The sequence below is a fragment of the Heptranchias perlo genome, chromosome 29 (genome assembly GCF_035084215.1).
Source record: "Heptranchias perlo isolate sHepPer1 chromosome 29, sHepPer1.hap1, whole genome shotgun sequence".
Taxonomy (NCBI): domain Eukaryota; kingdom Metazoa; phylum Chordata; class Chondrichthyes; order Hexanchiformes; family Hexanchidae; genus Heptranchias; species Heptranchias perlo.
In genome coordinates, this window is record NC_090353.1 from 26507941 (window position 1) to 26526201 (window position 18261).

The 18261-nt window shown below is 43.9% G+C and overlaps 1 protein-coding gene and 1 long non-coding RNA gene across 3 annotated transcripts in view; one reads left to right on the forward strand and one right to left on the reverse strand.

Moving 5' to 3' along the window:
• The window catches only part of LOC137299536 (uncharacterized), a 36020-nt gene that overhangs the window by 13731 nt on the left and 4028 nt on the right, over positions 1–18261 (reverse strand). The window contains exon 2 of the long non-coding RNA XR_010957915.1: positions 4452–4612. This is a non-coding gene — a long non-coding RNA (uncharacterized lncRNA). The remainder of the gene's footprint in view (positions 1–4451; positions 4613–18261) is intronic.
• midn (midnolin) overlaps positions 16981–18261 on the forward strand; it is a 29388-nt gene continuing 28107 nt past the window's right edge. The window contains exon 1 of one of the 2 annotated variants that reach the window (XM_067968346.1): positions 16981–17208. The gene's annotated coding sequence lies outside the window, so the exon portion shown is untranslated. The remainder of the gene's footprint in view (positions 17209–18261) is intronic. The other variant, XM_067968347.1, reaches the window with a different exon arrangement.

Sequence of the window (18261 nt, forward strand, 5' to 3'; positions counted from 1 at the left end):
TCCATTAAAAGGAGAATGATCGAGGGGCAACAGCACATTTGCGAGGTGCTGGAACAGGTGCCACATGCACTCTCCACAATCGCGCAGAGGATGGAGGAGTCCAACTCCTGCATGAGTGGAATGGTGGCACAGGTAAGGGAGGACATCTCTGAGATACTGTCACAGGGACATGAGGGCATCTCTGAGATAGTGTCGCGGGTAAGTGTGAGAATGTCTGCGATGGAGGGAAGGCTAGCTTCCATGGAGCTTCAAGCACGGCTCACAAATGAGTCCATTCAGGCCCTGACAACAGCCCTTCGGACTCAGGGTGAACAACATTCTGCCGCCCTAAACAGGCAGGCAGATACTCTAGCATTGGCCTTACAAGGCTTCACACATGTCCTCCAAACTGTCATCCAGCAGAGTGGTGGGAGTGGTGTGGGCCTGGCCCAGGGGAGGGATGATGGCGAAAGGGGACATGGAAGTGTGGACGCCACTCAAAGTGCTCCCAACCCCCGTCTCACCCATTGCCCCCTCTCAACCAGTATCCGCATTGCTGCCTCCTCTCCAGGTGGAGGTGGGGCAGTCTTTGGAAGGGCCGTAACAGGCACCGAAACCCAAAGGGCACAGGCCCACAGCATCTAATCAGTCAGGGCATGAACAAAAGCAACCTGCCACTACCTCTGCTGCAGCCACAGGGGATGCACCACGTAGAAGTAGTCGGAAGCAAAAGGTGAAAGTTTTGTAAGCACAAAGGGGATGCACAAGGGTGTTTGACGGTTGGTCATATTTTTTATTTATATTTGCTTTTTGTGAAACGCACATTAAATATTATTATTGTCACCACTACTGCCATGTCTTGGCCATTCTTGATGTGGAGATGCCGGTGATGGACTGGGGTTGACAATTGTAAACAATTTTACAACACCAAGTTATAGTCCAGCAATTTTATTTTAAATTCACAAGCTTTCGGAGACTTCCTCCTTCCTCAGGTAAATGTTCAGGAGCTCCTTGAAGCCTACGCATTTATACATATAGAACAATATGTTCTATATGTATAAATGCGTAGGCTTCAAGGAGCTCCTGAACATTTACCTGAGGAAGGAGGAAGTCTCCGAAAGCTTGTGAATTTAAAATAAAATTGCTGGACTATAACTTGGTGTTGTAAAATTGTTTACAATTGGCCATTCTTGACTGGCTTCTGTAATAAGGCCCTTTCGTGAGGTTCACCATGAACGCCCACACTTGATGCCACCCATTGGGTCACTACAGTGGGCGTATGTGTAATTGCAAGACTGTTTTATGCAGGGGGTGGGGCCACTGGTGTGGCCGCTGCTCAATCCAGTTGGTGAGGACTGGAGTCTTCACACTGTCTGATGTTAGGAGAACCATTCACATATCAGTGACTCCCTGGCCTCACGAGTAGCCAGGTGAGCCGCTGTTCTGCCCATGGGTTGCTCCTCCTCCTCCTCCTCCTCCTCCTCCTCCTCAATGTGGGTGGCAGATGTGGATGGGGTCTCCTCAAGCGACACCCCTCTTTGTTGTGCCATGTTGTGCAGGGCACAACACACGACTATAATGCATCCCACACTGTCTGGCATGTATTGAAGCACTCCCCCAGAACGATTAAGGCACCTGAAGCGCATCTTGAGCAGCCCTATAGCATGCTCAATTGTAGACCTGGTAGCGACGTGGCTGTCGTTATATCGACGCTGTTGCTCGGTGGTGGGGTTGAGCCACGTGTGCAGGGGGTATCCCTTGTCCTCGAGGAGCCAGCCCTTGCGGGTGTTTGGCGCGTGGAAGAGGGGCGGGATGTTGGACTCCCAGAGGATGAAGGAATCGTGGCAGCTGCCAAGGTATCTGGCACACACGTGACGGAAACTCTTTCGGTGGTCACAAATGAGCTGAGTGTTGATGGAGTGATAGCCTTTCCTGTCGATGAACAGTCCTGGCTCGTGTGGAGGTGCTCGTATTGCGAGATGGGTGCAATCAATTACACCCTGCACCAGTGGGAAGCCAGCCACAGCGTGGAATTTCACTGCCCTCTCTGTTTGGCTGAGGTCGTCCATGGGAAATTGACGTAGTGTGAGGCCCTGCGAAATAAGCCGTCTGTGACCTGCCTTATGCACTTGTGTGCAGACGACTGAGAGACCCCAGCGATGTCCCCGGTGGCACCCTGGAGTGATCCGGAGGCGAAGAAGTTGAGGGGCAGTGGTGACTTTGAGAGCGACAGGTGAGGAGATGCTGCTCGGCCCAGCCAGGAGCAGCTCGGCATGAAGGAGGCTGCAGATGTCTGCGACTACCTGCGACTGACTCTGAGCCTCCGTATGCTCTGCTCCTCCGAGAGGTCCAGGAAGCTGAGCCTCGGTCTGTAGACCCTGTGGCGAAGGTAGTGCCTCCTGCGACATTGCTCTCTCTATTGTTGCCCTCCCTGCTGTTGTGCAGGTGCTTGTGGCACAGCACTGAGTTGTGGAGCTCTACATGGCGGAGGTGGACGCCGTGTCTGCCGAGGCTGGTGATCTGGTGACGTTGCTCGTCCTCAGATGAAGTGATGAATGCAACCATGGCGCCTCCCATCCTGACGGTGTGAGTTTGAGGGGGTCCGCAAAGTAGGTAGAGTTTTGGGTGGAAAGTAAGAATTCTGAGTGGAAACACAAAGGTCTTGCAGCCAAAACTTTGTCTGAAGTGACAGAGTGCCCTGCTGCAATAAATAAGATTTTCTCCCCACCTGTCAAATAATCCTTTGCATCTCCCACTGGCTGCTGGCTGAAACACGTCTGTTGCAACAGGGAGTGTTTCCCACAGCACGGGAAACATGCTTAGGATCCCTCGAAATTGCACCCCTGCCAAAATGTCTGCTCAATCAGGTATCTCAAGTACTTCAACTATGTGTACAAGTATGTAAATCAGCATCCCGCCGGCTTTAATTGCCGGTGGGACTCCCGCATTCGGGAGGCGCGCGCACATCCGAACGCGTCAGTGGGGAACCTGGAAGTCAGCAGGTTGGAGCCGGGATACGAACCCGCTCCGGATTTCTATGGTTTTACAAGCCACCCCCCTCCGCAACGCAACCACTCCGCCATCCGAAAATCGGCCCCGTGGAACTGAAAAGCCCTTGATTCAGTGCTTGTGCTGAGTTAACTGATCTTAGCCATGGTGGTAGTAGGGGTACAACAACTGGAAAAAATTCCTAATCCTGATCACTCGACTCCTACTGGAAAGTGAACGTGAGTCACAACAGGTGTGGACAGGATTGGACTCAGCTTCGTATGCTCGCACAGTTGAGCAGGCTGTAGGCAGCTGACATGCAGGTCCAGGATTTCCTGGAAAGTTTCAGTTGCACTGTCTTTTCCCGAGAACACTTGCGGGTAACTGGTTTAGGCCGGATTTGCGCCAAAAACATCGTACCACGCTAATTTCCTTGATCATTTGCACACTTCTGAGATACATCTGCCCAAATCCTCCGCCGCTGATTTACATGCAAGAGATCAGCTCGCACCAGTTTCCTGGATTAACGTGAATAAACCACTGGCATAGATTCACGCCCAAAAATGTAGCCAAAGTCGCCTGATATTGGCATAACTGAGATTTCTGAAGATCGATTGCAAACTTTTTCGCGATTTTAGGAAAGGAAATGTTCTTACTGAGACCTGCACTATACATAACCAAAGTGCTGTCAGTCTCACTGCACCCAAAATGTTTCGGATCCCCACCCCCTTCTCCCACTCGTTCAGAAGGACTAAGCTGCTGGAATGGCCTTCCCAATGGGCATACCCCCTGTTCTGCGTAATAATGGAAGAGAAGCAAAAGGCTCTGAGAGTGAGGTCCCATGGTAGAAGGCAGCAGCCCACTCGCTATTATCCCTGTTGGGGCTCTGCATTTACGTTTGCTTTTACGCTGGTTTTTATGTTCTGGTGTAGGCAAATGAGCTTGCCGAAGGAAATTTTGCCATAAGTTCCCGTCGGCAAGATGAGCACAGAAAATGACGGAAATTTCAGCGTTATTTCTACACGAGTGCAATCCAGGAAATTCCACGCTGCTGTTTAGGTTTGCACACAAAGGGTGTGTTGGACTCCAACATGAGTCATCTTTAGTGGAAGAGGGGATAACATTGGAGGGGGGAAAAGTGAAATAAAGAGCCCCATTTATAATGAATGGAAACATTTTATATTGTGTTACATTAAACCTTTCACCTGGGTCTTTTCAGTGGGCTGGCGCTGAAAAACGCAGTGCAACATTGGTATTGTGGGAGAGCATTGAGATAAGCAAGAGATGACCTCCTGTTATTGATGGCATCGAATGGCTTTACCTTTACACTGGCTAGGATACAATTGCCACTGGTATTAAGCTCACCAACTATATAAGCTTTGAAATTAAATTAAACTCAGAAGGGCCACCTACATCGATATTCTACTTTTACCAATTAAAAAGAGTTGGCTGTACTGTCAGCTGTCATTTAGTTAAAAGCTCACCTGCAGCAGAAAGTTGGTAAGCAGTTATCCAAGCATTTGATTCAGCAGATGTATATAAACTTCTGAGATCCCCCTCCAACTTTACAAAGATGTGAGCAGGTGTGTGATTGTAGTTCCTTGCTCTTGTCTGTGTTCAAATGCTGTTTGCACTTCACTGGAAGCTACAGTGTAAAGGCAGGATTAGTACTGGTTTTAGTGAACAATATTCAATACCTCTCAAATATTACTCATTTGTATAGTGGAATTCTTCCATTTCTGGCAGGAATTGTACCTTGTCCCTCCAGGAATTTAATTTTATCATCTTACACCTTTCCACTGAATGTTCCTACAGTTCCCAAAGCTCTCCACCGCTGGGGGTTTTCCTTGCATCATGTCTGGGTCTGTTGTCGAGTAATTGATAGAGATTGATTGCTATGATTAGTCAACAACTCCATTATCATTTTATCATACGACGAACAGGACGGTAGAAGGCGAACTGGATGGACCTTGGGTCTCTTTCGTCTAGCAATTTCTATCTCCCTATGTTCAACATTGTTTCCCTCAATCGATTTCTTTTCTTAAAAAGGTGGTTTCCGAGTTTATAATAAATTACTTAAATTTTTTCTGTCACTATTTGATATTGAATTTCAGCAAAAATATGGAAGTTGTGTTTCACACACATTAAGTTCAATAATGAATTTTTTAAAAAGCCCCTGCTGTACCTTTTGGTCATATGCTTCACATTGGAACTTTAAGATACTGAAAGTAACATAGACTATTTTGGGGTCAGTGGTTGTGCATCAGTTTCAGTGGTGAGTTGGTGGGTGTAGAATGTTTTTAGTGTCAGATTTGTGCTTGTCACTGACAAATATAACAATTATTGAAGAACCTATGATGACCACAACAAAATCCTGATCAATTGGCAGTTGAAAACACCATTAATCTAATGCCCTGGAGCTAAAAGGTACTTTTCTGAGTGTAGCCCCTTATTCATGACATCTGAATGATTTTGTTTATTTACATTAGAGATTAGAAGAGTTGAGAAAGGGAAAATTTTTAAATATACATTACATGACCTACACTGGCTCCTGGTCTGGGAACACCTCGATTTTAAAATTCTCATCCTTGTTTTCAAATCCCTCCATGGCCTCACCCCTCCCTATCTCTGCAACCTCTTCCAGTCCTACAACCCTCCGAGATCTCTGAGCTCCTCCAATTCTTGCCTCTTGTATATCCCCGATTTTAACCACTCCACCATTGGCGGCCGTGCCTTCAGCTGCCTAGGTGCTAAGTTCTGGAATTCACTCCCTAAGCCTCTCTGCCTCTCCTCCTTTAGGACGCTCTTTAAAACCTATCCCTTTGACCAAGCCTTTGGTCACTTGTCCTAATATCTCCTTATGTGGCTCAGTGTCAAATTTTGTTTGAAAATCGCGCCTGTGAAGCGCCTTGGGACGTTTTACTACATTAAAGGCGCTATATAAATGCAGGATGTTATTGTTGTTTATGATGATCATTTAGACAATTAATTAACTGAAAAGTGCCTTTCTGTCTTTATATATATGTATATATAACTTATAAGAACATAAGAACATAAGAAATAGATAGCAGGAGTAGGCCATCCGGCTCCTCGAGCCTGCTTTGCCATTCAACAAAATCATGGCTGATCTTCTACCTCAATGCCATTTTCCTGCACCATCCCCATATCCCTTGATGTCTTTAATATCTAGAAATCTATCGATCTCTGTTTTGAATGTAGGCTCACCACCACCTTCTCAAGGGCAATTAGGGATGGGCAATAAATGCTGGCCTCGCCAGCGACGCCCACATCCCATGAAGGAATTTTTAAAAATTCAATGACTGAGCCTCCACAGCCCTCTGGGGTAGAGAATTCCAAAGATTCACCACCTTTTGAGTGAAGAAATTTCTCCTCTTCCCAGTCCTTTTATTCTGAGACTGTGAACCCTGGTTCTAGATTCTCCAGCCAGGGGAAACATCCTCCTTGCATCTGCCCTGTCGAGCCCTGTAAGAATTTTGTATGTTTCAATAAGATCACCTCTCATTCTTCTAAACTCTTGAGAAAGCAAGCCTAGTCTACTCAATCTCTTCTCATACGACAATCCCGCCATCCCAAGAATCCGTCTGGTGAACCTTTGTTGCACTCCCTCTATGACAAGTATATCCTTTCTTAGGTAAGGATATATATAAAATTTATCAAGTGGCCTTGAAATTAATCAGGTTTTTTAAAAAGATCCACTACGTTCTCAGGTGTACTCAGGAAGCTTGCTGGCGAAGAGGAATTGAAGATCAGGTCGCTGCTGACATCACAGGTAAGTGGTCAAAGGGGACCGGGAAGGGGCCTTTGGGGTTGAGAGGGTAGTAGTGACCGAGAGAGAGAGCAAAGACTGGGATCGGGGAGGGTGGAGACCTGGGATCGGGGAGGGCAGAAACTGTTATCGAAGAGGGCAGAGATCGGAATCGGGGAGGGCAGGGGCTGTGATCGAAGAGGGAAGAAGCTGGGATTGGGGAGGGCAGAGACTGTTATCAAGGAGGGCAAAGACTGGGATCAGGGAGGGCCGAGGCTGTGATCGAGGAGAGAAGAGGCTGGGATCGGGGAGGGTAGAGATTGGAGAGGGCAGAGATCGGGAATGGCAGCGGTCATGTTCAGGGAGGTTCAGTGACTGGTATCGGGGAGGGTAGAGAGCGGGGATCGGGGAGGGTAGAGAGCGGGGATTGGGCAGGGCAGAGGCCAGGATCTGGAAGGGCAGAGGCTCATAATAAGTACGTGCTTCCTGCCCGCCACTTTGGAGTCTTAGGGGCAGTTTATCGTCCAAAAAACGAGCGCTACATGGCAGAATTTCTAGGCCATTGTATCACCACCATCATAACTTAAGTATAACTTAGGTCTATTTTAGGACACATACAGTGGTGACCTGTGTCTAGTGACTTGGGACTTTCCTTCATTCTTGTAGGTGCCCAAGTGAATTTTGTTATACTCATCTATCCCACGTCCTGCATGGACTTTTATGTCACAAGTAAAAATATTATGCATAAAATCCCATAAGTGTCTGTATGTCAAAATGAGGAAACTGTTATTTTTGGTTGAAAATAACACTTCCTCCCTTTGAATTTCACAGTGGTTGGGAAATACTGCGATGTACAAAAGCATCTAATGTGTTTTAGATTGGTTTATTTTCTCTCTTGTAACGTGAAGGTCAATAGTTTTATTCTGACGTAGTAATAATAATTTATTTATGAACACCATGCTTGAAATTCCTCTGTGTGCTATTTTTAGTACGCTGGGTATCACATTTGCGTCAAACTTGTGTTTGCACCATTTTAACAAAATCATTTGCTGATTTAAAATAAGGAAAAAATAGAGAAACAACCTAGCAGTTTGATATCTCATTTCCAGTTTCAGGCAGTGTTTACCAAAAGTATAAAAGATGCCTCAGCTAACTAAGATACCATCCCTTTGTATGGTCTTTTTTTTAATGTAATATCAAATATAACACGCATTAAATGCTTCAGTTAAAATTAATGAGCTGAAAAGCAGTCACGTCATAGAACATAGATCTACACTAATTAACGCCAGTGAGGCACAGTCATCTGTCAGTGACATGAGTACGCAATAAAAGCAGCATACAGTAGAGACTGTTGCCCACTGACATGGCAAAGCAGAATCTGAAGCCTGCCGGAATGCTCGCCAAAATGAGCTAAAGCTTTTCTTTGTTTCAATTGGATCTAGCCCAAGTGTGTAATAAAACTAATACTGGTTGCATATTTCTGGCTCTAGACGTCATACTGCACCACTCAGGTTCCAAAAGTGTGCAATAACACCTTCCATCTTTAGCCATAGATATCATGCCAATCTTCTCCCAGTGCTCGCTGCCTTTCTGCTGGCCCAAACATGGAAGGATTTCTCAAGGTTGGCCCTCATTACCTATGCATGGTGAGAAATCCAGGCTCATATTGGGCATGGTGCTTGGAGTTCACCAAAATGGGGCGGGGGCGGGGGGCAAAGAATGAGGAAATTCACACATTTATCAGCACTTCAAAGCAGCAGCCAGAACTTAAAGGGATGTGGCCACTTAAATGTGGGTGTCTTCATAGCGGAGCAAAAATTATTTCAGCCTTTCCAAAGGTTGCCAAGATTTTAACTCTTTAACTTTATTTTATAATCTGTATAAACGCTGTAAGTCAGTGAAATTTAGTTTTCAGCCTTTCCAAAGCCAAAAGGACTTTAAAATTGTGCGCTATATAAAAGGCATTATATAAATGCAAGTACTTTCTTATTAAAGGCAGAAAGTACTGTAAATTCATAAAAGGTCAGTCAGCATCTGTAAAGACAGGTTAATGTTCTGGTGTATACCCAAAAAACATTAACCTGCCTTTTCTCTTTACAGATAGTGCCACACCTATTATGTATTTCTAGCAATTTTAATTTTTATCCTCTAGAAAACCTGATTTGAAAGCTTTTTCTTCGGTGTAAATATATCTTTACCGTAATGCCAACGTTCAGTATATTTTGCAATTAAAACTATGATACATCAAAAAATATGAGTAGAAGATGCGCAATCATAAAATGTGTAATATATTGTATTTCACTGATGAGGGCAACCTCATAACTCATAATCGAGAAAGACAGAAGAGAATGGTGTAAATGATCCTTAGCGGTGGATAGAGTATCACCTTTTACCAAGTCCAAAACTAGAGAGAGGGTGACTAGGCTTAGGAAAAGAGCTGTTTAAAAATTGTATCAAAGCAAATTATTTCAACTGCTATGCAGAATCAACGTTCGATTGGTACAAGGGTAACATTTATTGCAGTGCAAGCCTTTCCTCGTTGGCTACAGTGAACTTTATTTCTCTGCTGATTCTCTGGGAATGGTTCACATCACTTCGGTTTTGATATTTTAATGTAAACCCTACAATACTGGATGATAAAGATCCACTGAGAACCAAGCAGAAAATTAACCCTGCCCTTTTTACATTGACAATAAATAAAAAACAGAACCAGCAACCTGCTCAAAAAATGGACTGTGCAACTGAAACCTGAACAGGTACCAACCCTATCAGTGAAATTGAATTATTAATAAATTAAAAATCTTACACCCGTGCGCAATTCCTGTCAACTTTTTCCATTATAAATTCAAATGCCCACATTTATAATGGAAACTGCCTATGTAAACCTGCCACACTGTAGTCACCAGTGGAGGAGCTACAGCACCAGCAATGGCAGGATGGTGTAATAACAGTGCAATAAGTTTATTAAGGCAGTTTCCATTATGAATATGGGCATAAGAATTTAAAATAGGAATTTATAAAAACATAAAGACAGACTTTAAAATGAATTAAACTGAATTATGTTTGCATCCCCACCCTTTAACCCCTTTTCACCTGAAGACTACACTTGCTCTTAACTCCCTGTGTGCAGTGTCATGGAGATCGACTACTATAAATGGATTTTGCACCCGTGTTCATTACATATTCTATTTGTATCATCAGAAGGTAAAACTTTTAAGTAAAACTATTTTAATCACTTTGTTGATTGGCATAGTTAAACTGCTTTATAATGAAGCTACTGTAATATTAGATCAGTTAAGAAATAATAAATCAAATTATCTGTTTATATTTCATGGATAAAGCATCATTTGCGGTAATAAAAACATGGTAGAAGAAAAAATATTTATTATTGCATCGATTTTACCTTATTGGCTTCTCACATTCAAACCTGCCCTGATTCTGCCCTTTCATCTGTAATGACATCAAAGCCTCCATTACTTGCCTGCAAAAGAGTCTCACCACTTCCCCCAAAACTTTTTCCCCCCCTTAGGATCATAGATGCTTTCCCACCCCTGCTGCTCCCCAGGACAACAGCCAGCTCTGTAGTCTCAAGTCTTAAGTGCTCTTATTGAGCAACTGACCTGGTTGTCCTGTCCGGCAATGATTCGATTTTAAAACTGTCATCCTTATTTTCAAATCCATCCATGGCCTTGCTCCTCCCTATCTCGGTAACCTCCTTCAGCCCTACAACCCTCCTAGATCTCTGCACTCCTCCAATTCTGGCCTCTTGCGCATTGCTGATTTTCATCGCCCCACCATTGGTGGCCGTGCCGTCAGCTGCCTAGGCCCTAAGCTCTGAAATTTCCTCTCTAATCCTCTCCACATCTCGACCTCTCTCTCTCCTCCTTTAAGACGCTCCTTAAAACCTATCTTTGACCAAGCTTTTGGCCACCTGGCTCAATATCTCCTTATGTGGCTCAGTGTCAAATTTTGTTTGATAACGCTCCTGTGAAGCACCTTGGGACATTTTACTACATTAAAGGCACTATTTAAATGCAAGTTGTTATTGTCAAATATGGCTTGACCATACCATCCCTTCCTTTCCATTAGTCAAATCTTCATATCATTCCAAAATCATCTTGAAGAGTAGGAACAGCTGCAAAATCCTCCATAATTAAGCATCACATCTGATTCCACCCCCTTCCACCCCCACCAACAACTACCACTGTACCCTCACTTCAGACACCAAATGCGAGGAACTTATGAAGTTCTTTGTCTACAGAACCAAGCTCATCCATTCTGCTGCCTCAGCCTCTTGTGACTATCTTTCCTGATCCCAGCCTTCCTCCTGACTGACTCTCCACCTCTTTTACTTCACATTGCTTACTCATCACTCCTGCAGCCCTCACTAAAATTATCGAGTCTATGAAATCCACAACCTGTTCTCTCAACCCCTTCTTAAATTGGCCGTCACATTTGCCTACCTAACAACAGCGACAACACTTCAAATGTAATTCATTGGCTGTGAAGCACTTTGGGACATCCTGAGAAAGGTGCTATACAAATGTAAGTTCTTTCTTTTTATTTCTCTCACCCCAGCTCCTAACCACACAACTTCCCTTCTTTAACCCCATATTTGCTGATATCATTACTCATCCCTAATCTTTGGTATGGTCCCTATGTTCTTCAAAACTGCTATCATCACCCCAACCTAAAAAAAAACTACCAGCAGTTCTTCCATTCGCCCCAGGTACCACCCCATCTCCAACATTCCCTTTCTTTCTGAAGTCCTGGAATACAATTGCCTCACAATTATGCTCCCATCTCTCTCGGATGCCCGTCATTTCTTGTTTGAGACCTTCCAATCAGGCTTTGCACTGCCTAAAGCACTAAGACCGCACTGGTCATAATCTCACAAGCAATATCTTGTGTGACTGACCACATCTCGTGATCCCTCCTCATCTTCCTCCACATCTCTCCTTCCTTTGATATCATTGATCACATCACACTGCTTAAGCAGCTCTCTTGCACTGTCCAACTCCATAGCACTGTTCTCCCATGGTTCCACTCCTACTTGTCACTTGCAATATATTGTCTTCAATGGCTTCTCCTCCTGTGCACACAGTCACATCTGTTGTACCCCAAGGATCCATCTCTAGACCCTCCTCTTCACCATTTATATATTATACTCAGCAACATCATCTGCAACAACAACATGAGGTCAACTTCCACATGTATGCAAATAGCAGCTCCACCTCTCAGCCTTCTCCTTGCCCTCAACACTGTAGTCACTTTCTCTAACTATCCGACATTAAGGTTTGGATGAGCTGAAGCTTCCTCCAGCTAAATGTTGGCAAAACTGAAACCATCATCTTCAGTTCCCACAGACACCTACTCACCGCCGGGTTTAACTGATGTGCTACTCGACCTTGAGTTCAGCTTTTTTCCTCATAACAGAACCATGACCAAGGCAGCTTACTTTCACTTCCATAAAATCATCCACCACTGTCCCTACTTCTCCTCCTCTGTTGCTAAAACTCACCCAAAACTCATATCCAGGCTTTAATACCCTGACGCTTGATCTCTGCAATACTCTCCTGGCCAGCCTCCCTGCTTCAACTCATCTAGAATACTGCAGCCCACATTCTAATCTGCACCAAGGCCCACACCTTCATCACCTCTGTCCTTTCCAAACTCCTCTGGTTCTTTGTGCCCCAGCATATTGAATTTAAGATCTTTATCCTTGCCTTGAAATATCTCCATCCCCTCAGCCCATCCCACATCAATGATCTCCTCTGATCATGAACTCTTGCAGGTACTTACTGCTCTTCCAAAACTTTCCTATTCCTTATTCCCCACTCCTTTTACTCCACCATCAATGGTTGTTCCTTCAACCACAATTCCTCCTCTGGAATTCTCTCCTTCATCTTGTCACCCCATCACTGTCTTCAAAAGCCTCCTTAGGCCCTTCTCTTTGACCTTGCTTTCAGCCCTTTGATTCTTCTTTTTCCCTGTTCCCCTCTTGCTTGGTGTCTACTCTTTGTCCACCATCTTATAAAGTGCTTTGAGACAGCCTCCTGCATGTGACGAGTGCTATAGAAATGCAAATTGTTGCTGTACACATGGAGGGAACATTTAAAAGAATTGTTTATTTTTCCCCGTCTAATTTTCTCTCCTCTCCTTAAGAAATGACTCATGCAGGGTACCGTTCCATGGATGCCAGTAACTCTTTCGTATCCCTCCCAAATACTTCAAATACCATTCCAATTGAGCTGCTGTCCTTTCCTGATTCAATGGTGATGTGTACTTCAATGAATCAATAAATAATCACCCAAGTGATCATTCTTCACTAGAGACTAGACAGAGCGTGACAGCATGCTACTTGACCACAGAAGGCATCAGAGATGAACCCAATCTTGCCTTTACTCAACGTCTGCACACATACATTTTCCAGATTGGATCACTGGATAGCGATGAAGAGTGTGAAACCTGGCTACATTTTTGCCCTCCCTAGCGTAGGCATTGTAGTGCCCCTACTGCCACCCTGAATAATGCTAACTAGCTCAAAGATTGTTCATGAGATTTTCTTGATTTTAATTTTTTTTTATTGTCATCTGCATTAATTGTTAGCAGTATATTTACACCGTAAGCCATTAGACAATTTAATTACTTCCAAATCTTTTCACTCTCACCCACTTTACCAATAATATGGTTTTAACAATAAACTTGCCTCGAAAGTAGTGAAATACCCCAAGGTGCTTTCTAATATGGAGGTTGGGCCCAAACAGACCGAGGGAGAAGCATTAGATGGCCAAATGGTTCATCAGGGAAGACAGTTTCATGAAGGCTTTTTAAAACAGCTGTACCAAGGTAGAATGGTTTCGATGGAGATCTGCAGAGTGCAGACATGAAATGGCTGAAGGCTCTGTCGCCGCGTAGATCAAAGGAAGGGGAAATATACTGTAGATCGGAGTTGGAAGAGCAGAGAATGTGAGCAAGGATGTAAGATTTAAGGAAGTTGAAAAGGTAGAGCACAGTCAGTCCATGGAGAATTTGTAAAAGAGGATGAGGATTTTGAAATCAGTGCTGGGAGTAGGGGAGCCAGTGGAGGATGGCAAGGACAGGGTACAAGGCGAGCGGGACTTAGCGCAGGGTAGGATGCAGACAGCAGAATTCTGGATGAGTGGGAGTTTATGTACAATGGAGATTAGGAGGCCAGCACAGAAAGCATTGGAGAAGTTGAGCCTAGAGATGACAAAGTTGTAGATGAGACTTTCAGAGGTAGTGAGGTGAGGTTGATTTGGAGATGAGTAATTCTTTAAAGATGGAAATGAGCAGTCTTGGTGATGGGATTTGAAGCTCAGCTCAGGGTCAAACAGGACATTAAGATTGTGCATCATCAATTCAGTCTGAGTAAGCAGTGGAGAAGGGGGGTGTGTGGAATCAAGGACTAAGGTGGAATGATTCTGGCAGAAGCAGAACACAATAACGCTGATCTTGCTAGCGTTAACTAAGGTTTGGCTCATGCACAACTTGACATTGGGGGGAAAAAAGCAGAATAACAGTCATGGAATTCAGGGCAGTGATGGAGAGGTAAAGCTGGATATTGAGGACATAAATTTGGAACCATGTTTACCGATAATTTTATCATATGGTAGAATTTAGACAAGACCCCTGGAATACTGCAACATCTTAAGGTCAATTTCTGTGCCAACCCGAACCAAATTCTTCAGCAAGAGAATATAGGTTCTGCAGCAAGTTTATCCAGTTTCTAGAACTAAATTGGCTTTGCATATTTATGTTGTAAGAGTGACAGCAGCAATTTTCATATCATGCTGCTTTTGTATCATAGGCTGGGTCTCGGGACTTAAGTGCACCTTTCTTCTGTATTTATCTACAATTAATGTAGCCGGTTTCTGTGGAACCAGCTACAAAGTGCATTGTGCATGCACAGACTAGTTGTCATAGTGTTGGCCTTGCACCATGTACAAAGTACATCAACACAGGGATTGCACCATCACTGTGTCCAGGAAGACTGGCAGACAGGGACACCCAATAAAAAAAAACTTCCTGTCTTAAAAAAATCCAGCGAGTTTAGCTTAGGTGCCAGTACAAGTTTAGAGAAGGGTACCTGACCTATTAACTTGCAGTAGCTGATGAAGAGAGGGAACGAAAAGACCGAAGCAGCAGAGCAGGAACTGGAGCCCCCAGTAGCAGAACAGGAAACAGGGACCTGGAACAGTCAGCCAGCCTTGTAGCCAGCTAACTACCAGAAGCCAGCCAACCATAAAGAGCCAGCCACGCCTCGGCAGCAGCCAGCCTTTAGCAGTCAAACACCAGAGGCCAGCCAACCAGAAGCAAAAGGGGGAGAGGTGGGGGTCAGGCTCCTTAGGTAATGGACACAGGAGCTAAAGCAGCAAGGAAGGATAATGCACCTCAGTCACAATCACACAGGATGGAAACTGAACCAAAGGGATTTCAATAAGGAGTAGTGGGAGCGGTGGGCATGGAATTGAGTGGCAGCAGGACCCTCCCAAAAATTATGCACACTTTGACCAACTCCCCATCAATTAAAAGCCCTTCTAAATGCTGAGAATCACATTTGCAAATCTTGTCTTGCCCAAGAACTGCAGCCCCATACTGGTGCCTCTTCCTTCATATATTAGCTCAGCAGGTTGTTGAAGAGGGGCAGCATTTTCCCAGATTTGCATTTCACTGAGAGGGGGAGCTGACACTACAGTGTCCACGTCAATGCCAGTGGAATTGCAGAGGCAGCTGGCTGTGAGTTGGCCGTAGTGTTATTGGCTGGTGAACCATTGGGCACACTATGCGCTCGGTACCTAGTTACATGTTTATATGGCCAGAGTTTGGCTTCAAGTGTGATTCTTTCTCAATCTGCTAACAGGAGTTCCCTACAAACCAATACGAGGAGCTTACCTTTCCATCCAAGTTGTCAGAAAACTCGAGCTGGAACGCCCAGGATTGCTGCCTAATGGGAAAGAAGTCATTGCTGACACCCTCTCATCAGCTACACTGCTGTCACAGCCAGACAATCCCAGGGATAACCTTCTACCCAGGGGAGAAAAGCATTTATCAGCCTTTCCAAAAGATAATCTCATGAACATGTCTCTTGGACCACCCTCTCATGAGTAATTGAGTGATTATCTTGTTTATTTTCTACTTTTGGTTCAAACATCTTCGTTTTCTCAAAGCAGGACTGCCACAAAAAGAACGAGGGAAGTGTATTTGTGCATTGGCTAAAGCCCTCCCCTTCTCCCTGTATGCTTTTGTACCTTTTAAAAAATCTATGCAGTGTACAGATTTTATGGATGACATAACACCGTAATAGCGTGCACACTCTATCCAAAAGCAGCCCTCTAATATAAAAAGGAGAATTATGTTATAATAATGTGAAAAATATGTTCGTGTGAGGCATCGCTGCCAGTAACAGGAACGCCTTCCTCACTCAATTCCTTCCCCAAAGTATTGACTTTAAAATGACAGTAACTGTGAGTCACGAAGAACTTTAGTTTGACCAGTCCTGAGACAAATTATTAATGTGCTGTTTTGAGAGCAGCCCCTTGCTTAAATAAATTACCCAAATCAGAGACCGTTCAATAATATTTATTTTGTGTAATTGTTAAGCTATAAGGCTAAACACTATTGTTCTGTCCTCCTATATAATGTAGAGCGTTAACATTTACTTGTGAGATTAACTCTGCATTAGATTCAGCTTAGAATGCTGGATATATTTGACTAGTAGAATACAGAAGCAGAGTCGTCTATTCAATATTAAATACTTTTTCCAGAAAGACAGAATTATGGCAGGAATACAAAACACGTATGTGACACCAAGTAACTCTATTTAATTGGAATCGACTTTTTTTTGGGAAATGTCCACACCGTGACGTGCACAGCAGTCGAACGCTGTACAGAAGTGCGTTACTAATGTCCCAAGTCTGACTGATGTTGATTTGAAACTGTTTATTATGACACCACCTAACCACGTAATCGCGTAGCTATGCCCGGTACCAAGAGAGTGCGAAGCGTGCCTAAGGCGCTACCAGCCGCTTGCCGGCTCGTCGCCAGCTGCCTCTGCGTGGATATAAAGAAGCCGAAAGCTTCAGACTCTGCTTGATCGAGCAGGATCGCGAACTATGAGAAAATGTATTTGCTCAATGATTTCTAAAACTGTGATTCAGTGATGGTTGCTATTGCTGATGATGTCAGCGGGGTATTATGGCTCCGCCTTTGCTGCTGATCTCTGCCCAAACAGTTCCTGCATTTCAGACTCCCACCACACCCGGGCGTCGGCGTCACGTCTATCTCCTTAAATACCAAGACAAGCCCTGAGTCAAAGGCTTAAAGCAGCAACTTCAGGAGGCGAGCGATCACCCGACCTTAAAGGGATTTACAATTTGTGCCCCTGACTAAAGGAACCTATTTTTGAAGTGAGGATACTGCTAAGAATAATAAGAGCGATTTAACTAAACCTGGTAAGAAATTAGATTGACAAGGAAAGAGCTTCATTGCTAATGAACGGAACATAGTCCCACAAAACATTAATCTGGCAAATTAGTTAATAGTAAAGGCTGAAACAACCATTGACGACAATAACCCCCCCCCCCAAATTGTACAGTGTATCAGTTCCACTGCACAAGAATAAATGGTCCTAATTTTATTGGTACTGTAACAACTCTGTATTCAGAAAAGCCGATCTGTTAGTTTAATATATAAAACGATGTGGTATGTACTATTTTACTGAGTTTTAATATACAAATTGTGAGGATCTTGTTCCCTAGCTTCTAGTTGCTCTGTTTTACTGTACCAATAGCAATTGTGTGAATGGACCCCAACTTTACTATTTTACTAGCTTAACTCTACGTATTTTCTCTTGTCAGGATCCGCAAACGGTTGCTTCTTCCAGCACGAATTGTAAGAAAGTTTGAAGCAGTCATTTGATTAGGTCCTTCAGTATAATGTCGCTTGTTTCGGTGAAGTGGTACCACAAATTATCAGAAGGTAGCGCTGTTGCTCGTGTATTGTGAGTTAGTGGCGTTTCTGTTAGATACCAACCCCCACAGTCCAGTGCTACAGAGATAATGCAAACGGCGTCGTTGTATTTATGGTGCTAGCTAATAACTACGATACGCCGAGAAATAATTACTAGAATGCTTAGTGTTGCTTTATTACAAAATATAACGACTGTCGTGCTATCCATTGAGCTGGAGTCTCTAAACTGGGAGTGTTCTGCTTGTCTGGTTAACTACAGTAGTGGTTAGTATTTAAATAAAGCGCTTTCAAACTAAGTCCGCTAAATTAAAGTAACGCATTTGACAATTTAAATTCAGCATTTTCTCTGAAACGGCTTACATCGGCAACATGTTGAACAACTACATTTTCGATTTGCAAAATATTGCGGTCGGTTCTTAAGTTTTTTGTGCATTTGCGAAATCGTATAGCTAATCGTGGGACAAAAATATGTTTATTTCTAATTGCAAACATTGTAAATGTGAAAACTGCAAGCTTAAGTTTCATTACTGAAGCAT